Source organism: Hyperoodon ampullatus (assembly GCF_949752795.1).
Source record: "Hyperoodon ampullatus genome assembly, chromosome: 1".
Lineage (NCBI taxonomy): Eukaryota > Metazoa > Chordata > Mammalia > Artiodactyla > Ziphiidae > Hyperoodon > Hyperoodon ampullatus.
In genome coordinates, this window is record NC_136914.1 from 184,133,865 (window position 1) to 184,147,126 (window position 13,262).

Genomic DNA, 13,262 nt, shown 5'->3' on the forward strand with positions numbered 1-13,262 from the left:
TCAGAAGGTTTTCTCTTAACACTATCCAAAGGATCCTTTCCCCACATCCCCCCTCCAGCCACTCTATACCACGTTAAACTATTTTATTGTCTTCATAGCATTTCTCTCTCTCAGACTTATTATATTGTTTTCTTGCTTGTTTACTCTCTTCCCGTTTCCTTTTTTAAACATAGATTCTTCCAGAGTAAAGGTTTTATGTCTGTGTTGTTTCTGCTACATCTTGATATCTAGAATAGTACTTGGCATGCAGCATTTGTTGGCTGATTGGATAAATAAATGGATAGATGAATGAATGACTTCAAGGATACGTGTATATCCTGGAGTCCAAATGACTGCCTTGTAAAGACTTTTCATTAAAAATATAGAATTATTAATAAATACAGTATAACATCATATTGAGTTTAAAAAATGCAGTCCCTCGAGTTAGGTACTTTCATAGTTTGGATTGTAGTTTTGCAGACTTTTAATGCATGCTCAGTCATTATATCTATCTATATCTATCCATCTATCTTCCTATCTACATAATATATATGCTGCTCTGTAATTTGCTCTTTGAAACAACATACTTTCAAATAAAACAGTCATACATTCAATAAAAAAGTTGAGGATTACACAGACTGATAACATAGCCATGAGTCCTAAATTCAAGAATCTCTGAGCCAACAAAATCTCCCGTGGACTAAGTACCATAGAAGAAATAGCATGTCAGTGGGCCCAGCATGCCAGCCCCAGCAAGCATTGGCCTGGCCATTCTCCGAATAGCTGCCAGGTATGACACAGTTGAAGCTTTGCACAACCTGTGTTTTCTCACAGTAGAACCTTCACACCAAGCATCTAAGTATGCCTGAAATGTAGCTGACCCAATGCAAATAAAACAAAAATAAAGAAAGCTGAAACTAAATCTAATCAGTTGAGAATAGCAATGATGTCATAACATGTAGTTTTAGTTCTCAGTGATGCCATTGCAAGTGTGAATTTGAGATTGTGATAATACTTATCAAAAAAAAATAGAAGAAACTTGAGGACACTGTGCTAAGTTAAATAAGCCCAGTCACAAAAATTAATAATACTGTATGATGTCAGGTACCCAGAGTAGCCAAATTCATAGAGACAGAAGGTAGAACGGTGGTTCCCTGGGGCTGAGGGAGGGAGGAATGGGGAGTTGCTGTTTCATGGGTTTGCAGTTTCAGTTTTGCAAGATGAAACAAGTTTTGGAGATTGTATGCCCCAAAATGTAAATGTATTTAACACTACTGAACTGTACACTTAACTATGGCTAAGATGGTAAATTTTATGTTATGTATGGTTTAACCACAAAATGTTTCAATTAAAACAAAAAGAAAAAGTGGAAGAGAAATGAATATTCTTCACATGTTATGATTCCTTGTATCTTCACTTTCCCATAATTAGAATTACCATTTACCCCAGTTTGCGTAGGACAGTCCTGGTTCACTCTTGCCCTTGTGCAATTATTCACAGGTCTCCCTTTCATTCTTAAAAGTGTGTGGGTGATAATTATTATGCTCCTCTTATCCAATATGCCTTTGGTAGCAGAGGACGGCCAGAGAACTTAAAACTAGAAAGCTAGCATCTCCATTCATTCATTTACTCCATCATTCACTCACCTCAAAAGGACCTCTGTAGCGTCTGCCTGTTATCACACCGGCTGCTACGTTTGTGTTCAGGTGACTCTATTCCTAGATAGACTGTGGGTTCCTCAAGGACAGGACTTATATCTAATTCATCCAGCATCCCTAGATCCCAGCCCGATACCTGACACACATCAGGTTCCCAGCAGATGTTTGATGAATTGCAAGATGTCCTAGTTCCAGCTGAAAGACAGCCGTGAAGAGGACTGGCCCTCATTAGTGCTGAACGCCCCAAATAGTCTTTCTTCTGTGCCCATGGGGGTGGTCCTGCAGGGTCTCCTTGGCTGAGTAGACAAGGGGAGGGTAAGGGCCTCAGTGAAAGTTTCTCTCTCACATGTTGCCCACTTCCAAGTGCCTTGCTAGGGTCTTTATATTTCCTAATAATGCTTGTTTGCTTGTTTGCTTTCTCTCTTTCTTTCTTTTTTTTTTAACAAACTAAGAAGCATCTCCATTAGTCCTGAAATAAATGCTCATAGGAAGCTAATAAATGCTCCATAAAGCTTGCACATGTCTCTCTAATGTAAGTTATTTATTTATAAAGCCAACCTTTGAAATTCTGCTGCAATGGCTCAGCAAGTTGGGCTAACTCTCTCAGCTCAGTGGCAGGCTTTATAAAGCTGCTCTTGGTTTCTTCTTTCAAAGACAGTGCTATCCTCAAGGTGAGTTTCAGCCGGTCACCTCCTCAAATGCTACACATTTGTCTCCAAGGGTGGGGTGGAGTTACTCTCCTTGCTTGAGTTTTGTTTGGCTCTTCTCTGATCTCTAATGACCTGTGGTCCTTTAGGGACTCAGGAATGGCACCTCTATCTTCCAAGTTGCTGAGGATCTCTGATTCCAGGAGCTTCATGTGCTCCACTCCTTCTACAGTTTCCTCCTCCTCCTCCTCCTCCTCCTCCTCAGCACACTGGATTTGGGGGCCTAAGACCCTAGTGCAGTGGGAGGAGAGGTCTGCACAGGAGTGCTAAGTAAATGTTAATGAATCAGCAGGTTCAGACTGGAATGTTTTCATAAATTAAGCCCAACATCTGGATGGCATTTGGCTTAAGAAACACCAAGAGCTTCCCACTTATCCCTTGATCAATCTTTCCCGAAGTGCATCATTTTTATTAGTCTTTTCCAAACAACTTTGATTTCATTATCCTCTGTAGCATAATTTTTTCTGTTTTATTATTTGCTCTTCTTCTTTCATTATTTCCTCCCTTCTACAAATGGTTCTAACTTCTTAATATGGATCCTAGTTCATTAAATTACAACTTTCTGGGACAAATTTTTTCTTTCTTGGTGATTGTCAGACTCATTAGTGTCTTTTTTTTTTTGACACACATGGATGTGTCTTGTGTGTAATTGGCTGATGACTTAAAGATGAGATAATTAACCCCTGGTCTCAAGAGGGTTCTATTTAAGGAAGGAGATAAGACAGTACATGTTAAGGGTTAAATTAATATCACAGTAGAACCAACTATAGGATTTCAGAGTAATGCTTATCAGTAACAGTTCTGAGGAGGAAGGGGGAACAAAGTCAGACCCTGCAGGGTAGGCTGGACCTGGAGTGGCTCAGAGGAGGGCCAGCAGGGACAACTTCATAAGCCCACCATGACCTGGGGAAAGACCACTCCCAAGGCAAGGAGACTGTGAGGTAAAAGGCGAGAGAAAGGAGCCAGGACCACAGTGCAGAGGAGCCTGGATGTGTTGACACCCTAGAGCATTGTCTGTGTGAAGTGACGCATCCTTGATTGTCTCAGCAGCAACATCATAAACAGAGAGAACTTAGTGATAGATGGTTTGACGGGGAGACACTAGAAGCAGGGGGACTGGAGGAGGGAGGAACGGTGGGCAGTGACAGGACGAGAGAACTTTCCACCTGAGTTTCTGGCTGTGGGAGGGGCAGGGGGCATGAGCGTGTTCCATTTGTGAAGCTCCTCCAAGTCAGGCACAGAGAGACCCATAGAGCAAAGAACACCTTCTGGACAAAGCGATGAGTCCCACTCTAGATGGGGGATGGAGGTGAGGCCTTGCTGGAGCTGTGTGCCTGAAACAGGCCTCCTGGAGGTCTATGCTTGTCCTAGCACCTGCTACCTCCTTTCAGGGCCATCAGGCAGCAGCAGGTAATGTGATAGTTGGGGCCCACTTGGGTGGCGGGGTTGGACTTCCTCCTCCCAGGTGTCTCCAAGCCTGGCATGACCCTAAGTAGGTGGGTATGGTCCCCATGAAAGCAGATCCCAGGAGCAGCGTCCAAGGATCACATCATTATGCTCAGCCTCCCCCCTTCTAAGGAAAACTTCTCACGTGCCAGCCCTGGGAGACACAGTGTCCTTTCTCCATGTTCCACAGCACTACAAGCCTGCGAACTCAGCACAGGCTTTTAAATGCAACATACGTAAAATTTTAAGTCCTGGAAGGGTCTTCAGATTCAGCGTCTCCCCACCTGTAGCTGGGCAGGTGCACATTACCTGAGGAGAGGACAGCGCCCTCTTGCGCTGAAGGGGGGATTTACCAGGCTCCGATCCCGCGAGGAGGAAGAGGACCCTTGCCCAGGATGAGCCTTTGGGTCCAGCCCAGTCAGTGACCCCACCCTTGTACAGCCGACCCCCAGCCCTCAAGCAGGCTGGGCCAAGGGCTCCCACCTCTGAGACTGGGCCCTTCTGGAAGTTTTCTAGTCCCAAGGAAATGATGGCTCTTCCAGGATGTAAATGCTCCAGAAACTCATCCACAGAGAAGGCACTTGCCTGAACCTCCCACAAACACATCTGGCCCCTAATTTTCTCATCAACAAGCCCTGAGGTTTTCACACAGGGCAATGCCTCCTTCAGTATTCACTCCAGCCCACAGAGCTCATCTCCACCAAAATCAGAATTTCTCTCAAGCCAAACCAGGCATCTTGCCAGGAATTCACTCACTCATTCATTCACTCATTCATTCGTTCATTCATTCACTCACAAAGGACATATTCCATTTGCACTGAACACCACAGAGGGAACGAACATCCGAAATCATTAACTCATCTCCTTCCTCACTCTTCAAGCAGACCCCATGAGCCTTCAAGGGTCCAACTGTCCCTTCCTTGGTTCCTTAGCAGATCCACTCCAGCTGGGGACCACTCATGTGGACCTTTGTCATAGGGATTCTCTCCAGGGCCCCATCTCTGCTTAGGAAGCACTATGCTGTCATTGGGTCTTTTTAGCTTCCAAGACTATCTTTCAGATAAAATTGTCATGCCTTCTCCTAGTCAGTGTCTGAGCTTTAAGATGTTTTTGGAGGCCTTCCTGATTTGGGGAGCTAGAGAGTCATTAAAGATAAGTCAATATGTTCTACTGTTTGTATTATATAGGCTCCTCCTCATTATTACTGAGTTCCGTTTGACTATTATAGTATTTACTTTGCCTTAGAAAATAAATCTGCCTGGTTGTCATGGCAAGTATTATTGGTAAGAGGACCCCAGGTCCTTAGCCAGCACGTTTTGTAACTGTCGGCTCTTAGGGTCAGAACGTGGCTTTCGTGGATCTGAACAAGGCAGCCTGTGCAGCCCAGAGAAAGCTCCAAGCCAACAGGAGCATCTGGGTTGATCCTTGGAACTTGGTCTCCTGGAGACCTTCTCTGAAAACCCAGTCTTAACTAGTCCCTTCACCCAGACAACTTTTGATCATATCACCTTATTTCCTTCAGAGAAATTATCATGAACTGAAATTATTTTATTTGCCCACTAGTTTGCTGTCCGTCTCTCTCAACTGCAAGGTGATCTACCCAAGTTCTCCTCTGAATCTCCAGTGCCACAATATAATAATGTGCCTGGGGAGAAGGGGCTTGACACCCATTTATAGAAAGGAATAGACATAACTTTACCCTCAGCATCTTCATCTGTCACTTAGGAACCAGGGTGTCATTCTCAAGGGACGCCTGCATGCTTTTGAGACACGGCACTGTGAAGTGGAAAGGTAAACCCATACTACAGTCAGCCTCATGTGGATTCTAACATAGCTTCCTAGCACTATGGGAATATTTCTCTTTTCAAAAAAAATACTGAGTGAATAAAACTCCTGTTACCTGAGGGTTCTAGGTACTAAGCCTTTCCCTTTTTGGTATAGTCTAGAAGTTAAAAATGTCTGTTTGTTACCAGCTGTGCATTGGTCCAGTATCACTCTAACATGGGCAGACCCAGGCATATGCTGGCATCCTGTGCAGCCATGGACCACTAGAACAAGTGACACCATCCAGGCCCAATTCCAGCCCCATCACTCCTGGGTGTGTGACCTTGGGGACATTATCTAACCTCTCTAGGCTTGAGTCTCTCATCTGAAAATCTGGGGAATATTAGTGCCTGCCTCATAAGATTGTTTAAATGACTGAATAAGATAATCCATGCAAAATGCCTAACATGCAATGAGTGCTCAGTAAGTACCAGTTCTTCCTCTTCTACCTCTCCTTCCCCTTTATCTCTGCCTTCTTCTCCTCTTTCTTCTTTCCTCTTTTTCTCCTTCTTCCTCTCCTCCTCCCCCTCCTTTTTCTTCTTCTTCCTCCCCTTCTTCTTCTTCTTCTTCCTCTATCCTTCTATTCCTCCTCCTTCTTAGTGAGAGTCTAAATAATAAACACACATCCTCTTACAATTAAGACTTTTTTATTGGCCTTACGAAAGCCACAGTGTATGAGCCAAGAAGTAGTGGGCACAGGATATGGGATCATTCTTTATATTAACCCATCCCTTTGAGCCACCTAATGCCCAAGATGTTCTTAGGCCAAGCTTCAGGTTTTACACCCTTCCTAAAGTGTAGGTACCACAACTAAAGCATCTAGGTGTGTCTATCCAGAGCAGAAAAGACAAGACCATCACCCACCTGCCCAGGACCTACACTAGGTTTCCGGTAGAGTAGCCCCAAATAGCATGCGCTGGGGGGTCACAAGATCACTGGTTGACTCATACTGAGCATTTTGAAAAACTATGCAATAATATGAATTATCCCAAAATACCAAGCAGAGATCATGGCTACAGAGGTCGAGTTGTGCTAGTAAACCACCTACATGACAAGGGGAAGGTCAAAAGCAGTTCCTATGGCAAATATTTGCCTGATTTGCACTGTTACCTCAAATCTTGCTTGATTTATCTGGAGGTCTCGAAGCCTTTCAAGTTCCCATTTGACGAGTGCCTGGAGGCCCAGGCGGGCGACCACACAGCTTGGCAGGTGTTAGGAATCTGGGCTGAGACATGTTAGTTAGAGTGTCCGAGTGGACTCCCCAGAGCCAGGGTCTGGAAGAGAAGCAGACAAACTGCCTTTGAGACTCCATCCTTCTCTGCCCATCATCAGAGGAGCAGCCCATCATCACCCACTGTGACCACACCGTGGTTGCCTTCTCCACATGAAGGTCATGTCACTGACCACCCATAAGACAGCAGGGCCCAGAACTATTTTGCTGGTAAGTGGGTGCAGTTTTCTGAGTCAGCATCATCACTGAAACAATATTTTGCAATATTTCTGGGACAAGGATGTAGCCTTGACCGCATGTGCCATGTGTTTTAAGTCCTGGTACTTATTAACTCCAAGTCTGAGTGTTACCTCTCTATGATAGGAGAGGCTTCCCACAGCCTGCGGAATAACTTTAAATCTCCTGAGAAGCACCACAATTTTGTCTGGTGGAGGTGAGACCTCATGATAGTTTAACTCTTCAGAGAGTAGTCTTTCTAAGGAGTATGGGGAATATGAAGAGAAGGAGGGAAGGGAAGCAAGTAGCAACTTGACCTTGACCAATGTAAAGCTCAGTTTCCTTGTTTATAATTTGGGGATAATAACACAGATGCAATACAAAGGATTCTAAAGTTGAAATAGCTGATCTCTCTATGCAGCACCCAGCATGTGGTGGATAACCCTAGCCCTGCCCCCTAAAATTGTCCTCTATTCTGCTCACCAGCCCAGTAGACTCCAGGTCTAGCAGTGGGGATAAGAACAGTGAGTTACACTTAAGGGGCAAGAACAGTGAAGAGGGAACAGGTGTCAGGATGGAGCACTCACTAGCAATGGGTCTGAGGGTGGTAAGGGTCAGACCTGGAGCTAGGATGCCAGGGCCTGGTCCTTCTTTGACAGCAGGTGTTGGACATGACAAAGCAGAGTCAAAGCCAATTGAAATCAGACCAAACATAGGCCAGCACCAAACCTGGACCCTGGAAGAAGAGCTGCTCCTATCCTGGCCCTGTGACATTTGCACACATAAGGCCCCTTCTCAACGCAGGAACTCGGGGGTCTCAAGACGCTGCCCACTAACAAGGATGAGTAAGGCCTCCACAGGAATAATAACACTGGGCTAAGCCTCCTGAAGCCACAGTTACAGTTTTGAATTAATTTTGTTCCTTCCTTCCTTCCTCCCTCCCTCCCATCCTTCCTTCCTTCCTTTCTTTCTCTTTAAATCAGTTTAAATCTGTGTAAGGGTAACCATCATGGAAGTCAAATATATCATCACTGGATAATACTTCTCATTAAATCCTTTGCACTTAGTTCTGTGTTTTTACATCTCTTTTTAACATTGTTTAGAAAAATGAGACTGAGGCCGTTAGGCTGTCAAATTCAATTTGGTTCAGTTTGTAATGTGCTCACAAGTCTTTTGAACTTCAGTATTTTCTAATTTCAATCAGAGCTTGCCACGAAACAAATGAAGTCTGGGCATTTGTGTCTGATGTGATGACAATGCTATGATTGGCATATAATCCTATGTATTGTCCTTTCTTTCCTCTTTAATTAATGCTCACTCTCAGATGAACCCCAGCCAGGTATGATTGTGAAGTATTTTAGACACTTATGATTTTAGATGTGTTGTGTTTATGCTGAAAATGTCCTAATCATTTAGACTTACTTCCCCTTCTAGTGCATGTTCTGTATTATCACTCATAAATAAATTAAAGTAGACATGGAAATAGAAGTAGGCACGGTATGAACACTTTTAGGTATTAAACCCTTTGAATTTTCACAACAATGAAGTGGGTACTTTTATTTTTCCAATTTTACAGATGATAAAACAGACAATGAAGTTAAGTAACTTGTCCAAGTTCACAAGTTGTAAATGACTGAAACAAACCCCAAGGCCAGAGTCAAGTTCCAGATCTTGAACACTTAAACCATTACAGATTAGGGAAAAATTTAACTGCTATTTCTTCAAATAATTTTTCTGGGCCTTTCTCTCTCTTCTCCTTCTGGGACCCCTATAATGCAAATGCTCTCATGCTTGATGTTGTCCCAAAGGTTCCTCAAGCTATCTCCACTTCTAAAAATTCTTTCATTTTGCTGCTGTCTGGGTGAGTTCCATTGTTTTGTCTTCCAGCTCACTGATTAATTCTTCTACCTCATCCAGTCTGCTTTTGAACCCCTCTAGTGATTTTACAGTTCAGTTATAACATCTGTCTCTTTGTTGACGTTCTCACTGTGTTTATTCATTCTTCTCCTGAGTTCAGTGAGTATCTTTATGACCATTACCTTGAACTCTTTATCAGGTAGATTTTTATCTCTGTTTTGTTTGGCTCTTTTTTTTTTTTTGAAGTTTTGTTATATCTATTGGAACATAATTCTGTTTCTCCTCATTTTGCCAAATTCTCTGTATTTTTTTTTTTTGTTGTTATGTGTTAGGTAAATCAGCTATCTCTTCCATCCTGAAGGTGTGACCATATTTAGGACATGTCCTGTGCAGCTCAAGGCACCATCCCACATGGCCACCAGAGCCAGGCGCTCAAGGGATGACCCCTATGTGGGCTGTGTGGACTCCGCTGTTGTGACAGGGCTGTGGCTGTTACTGCAGCATACGAGCCAGTGGGGCTGGTCCCTGGACTGGCTTCAGGGCCCACCCACAACTGCGTTCATGCTTGTGGGCAAGGCTATCGCTCTGCCAGTTGTGAGGCCCAACCAAGGTGCAGGGACGGGCAGGGCTCTCAGCAGTGCATACCCTCTGACCCTAATAGGTTAGAAGGGAATTTCAAAAATGGCACCTTCCAACACTGGCATTAGCAAGGGAATAGCACCAACCAGTGTCTCAGTCCCCAGGGAGCATCCCAAGTGGTTCCTGCCTCCATGACAGATGCTTCAAGATTAGTAAGTGGGTTCCCTTCACCTATGGTCCATGCTCTTTTTTTTTTTCCTTTTTTTAAAACATCTTTATTGGATTATAACTGCTTTACAATGCTGTGTTAGTTTCTGCTGTATAACAAAGTCAATCAGCTATATGTGTACATATAGCCCCATATCTCCTCCCGCTTGCATCTCCCTCCCACACTCTCTATCCCACCCCTCTAGGTGGTCACAAAGCACCAAGCTGATCTCCCTGTGCTATGCAGCTGCTTCCCACTAGCTATCGATTTTACGTTTGATAGTGTATATATGTCCATGACACTCTCTCACTTCGTCCCAGCTGACCCTTCCCCCTCCCGATGTCCTCAAGTCCATTCTCTAAGTCTGCATCTTTATTCCTGTCCTGCCCCTAGGTTCTTCAGAAACTTTTTTTTTTTTTTACTTTCCATATATACGGTATTTGTTTTTCTCTTTCTGACTTACTTCACTCTGTACGACATTCTCTAAGTCCATCAGCCTCACTACAAATAATTCAATTTCGTTTCTTTATATGGCTGAGAAATATTCCATTGTATATATGGGTCACATCTGCTTTATCCATTCATCTCTTGATGGACACTTAGGTTGATTCCATGTCCTGGCTACTGAAAATAGAGCTGCAATGAACATTGTGGTAAATGACTCTTTGAATTATGGTTTTCTCAGGGTATATGTCCAATGGTGGGATTGCTGGGTCATGTGGTAGTTCTATTTTTAGTTTTTTAAGGAACCTCCATACTGTTCTCCATAGTGGCTGTATCAATTTACATTCCCACGAACAGTGCAGGAGGGTTCCCTTTTCTCCACACCCTCTACAGAATTTATTGTTTGTAGATTTTTTTGATCATGGCCATTCTGACAGGTGTGAGGTGATACCTCACTGTAGTTTCGATTTGCATTTCTATAATGATTAGTGATGTTGAGCATCCTTTCATGTGTTTGTTGGCAGTCTGTATACCTTCTTTGGAGAAATGTCTATTTACGTCTTCTGCCCATTTTTGGATTCAGTTATTTGTTTTTTAATATTGACCTGCATGAGCTGTTTGTACATTTTGAAGATTAATCCTTTGTCAGTTGCTTCATTTGCAAATATTTTCTCCCATTCTGAGGGTTGTCTTTTGGTCTTGTTTATGGTTTCCTTTACTGTGCAAAAGCTTTTAAGTTTCATTAGGTCCTATTTGTTTATTTTTGTTTATATTTCCATTTCTCTAGGAGGTGGGTCAAAAAGGATCTTGCTGTGATTTATGTCACAGAGTGTTCTGCCTAAGTTTTCCTCTAAGAGTTTGATAGTGTCTGGCCTTACATTTAGGTCTTTAATCCATTTTGAGTTTACTTTTGTGTATGGTGTTAGGGAGTGTTCTAATTTCATTCTTTTACATGTAGCTGTCCAGTTTTCCCAGCAGCACTTATTGAAGAGGCTGTATTTTCTCCATTGTATATTCTTGCCTCCTTTATCAAAGATAAGGTGACAATATGTGCATGGGTTTTTCTCTGGGCTTTCTATCCTGTCCCATTGATCTATATTTCTGTTTTTGTGCCAGTGCCATACTGTCTTGATTACTGAAGCTTTGTAGTATAGTCTGAAATCAGGGAGCCTGATTCCTCCAGCTCCAATTTTCTTTCTCAAGATTGCTTTGGCTATTCAGGGTCTTCTGTGTTTCCATACAAATTGTGAAATTTTCTGTTCTAGTTCTGTGAAAAAATGTCTTTGGTAGTTTGATAGGGATTGCATTGAATCTGTAGATTGTGTTGGGTAGTATAGCCATTTTCACGATGTTGATTCTTCCATCCAAGAACATGGTATATCTCTCCATCTGTTTGTATCATCTTTAATTTCTTTCATCAGTGTCTTATAGTTTTCTGCATACAGCTCTTTTGTCTCCTTAGGTAGATTTATTCCTAGGTAATTTATTCTTTTTGTTTCAATGGTAAATGAGAGTGTTTCCTTAATTTCTCTTTCAGATTTTTCATCATTAGTATATAGGAATGGAAGAGACTTCTGTGTATTAATTTTGTATGCTGCTACTTTACCAAATTCATTGATTAGCTCTAGTATTTTTCTGATAGCATCTTTAGGATTCTCTATGTATAATACCATGTAATCTGCAAACAGTGACAGTTTTACTTCTTTTCCGATTTGGATTCCTTTTATTTTTCTTCTCTGATTTCTGTGGCTAAAACTTCCAAAACTATGCTGAATAATAGTGGTGAGAGTGGACACCCTTGTCTTGTTCCTGATCTTAGTGGAAATGGTTTCAGTTTTTCACCATTGAGAACGATGTTGGCTGTGGGTTTGTCATATATGGCCTTTATTATGTTGAGGTAAGTTCCCTCTATGCCTACATTCCGGAGGGTTTTTATTATAAATGGGTGTTGAATTTTGTCAACAAAATTCAACATTGCATCTATTGAGATGATCATATGGTTTTTATTCTTCAATTCATTAATATGGTTTATCATATTGACTGATTTGTACATATTGAAGAATCCTTGCATTCCTGGGATAAACCCTACCTGATCATGGTGTATGATCCTTTTAATGTGCTGTTGGATTCTGTTTGCTAGTACTGTGTTGAGGATTTTTGCATCTATGTTCATCAGTGATATTGGCCTGTAGTTTACTTTTTTTGCGACAACTTTGTCTGGTTTTGGTATCAGGTTGATGGTGGCCTCATAGAATGAGTTTGGGAGTGTTCCTCTCTCTGCTATGTTTTGGAAGAGTTTGAGAAGGATAAGTGTTAGCTCTTCTCTAAATGTTTGATAGAATTCCCCTGTGAAGCCAACTGGTCCTGGGCTTTTGTTTGTTGGAAGATTTTTAATCACGGTCTCAATTTCAGTGCTTGTGACTGGTCTGTTTATATTTTCTATTTCTTCCTGGTTCAGTCTCAGAAGGTTGTACTTTTCTAAAAATTTGTCCATTTCTTCCAGGTTGTCCATTTTATTGGCATATAGTTACTTGTAGTAATCTCTCATGATCCTTTGTATTTCTGCAGTTAGTTGTTCCTTCTCCTTTTTCATTTATAATTCTATTGATTTGAGTCTTCTCCCTTTTATTCTTGATGAGTCTGGCTAGTGGTTTATCAATTTTGTTTACCTTCTCAAAGAACCAGCTTTTAGTTTTATTGATCTTTGCTACTCTTTCTTTCATTTCTTTCTGATCTGATTTTTATGATTTCTTTCCTTCTGCTAACTTTGGGGATTTTTTTGTTCTTCTTTCTCTAATTGCTTTAGGTGTAAGGTTTGGTTGTTTATTTGAGATGTTTCTTGTTTCTTGAGGTAGGATTGTATTGCTATAAACTTCCCTCTTACAACTGCTTTTGCTGCATCCCATAGGTTTTGGGTCATCGTGTTTTCATTGTCATTTGTTTCTAGGTATTTTTTTATTTCCTCTTTGATTTCTTCAGTGATCTCTTCGTTGCTTAGTAGTGTATTGTATGTCCTCCATGTGTTTTTTTTTTGTTTTTTTTTTTTCCAATACACGGGCCTCTCACTGTTGTGGTCTCTCCCTTTGCGGAGCACAGGCTCCGGACGCACAGGC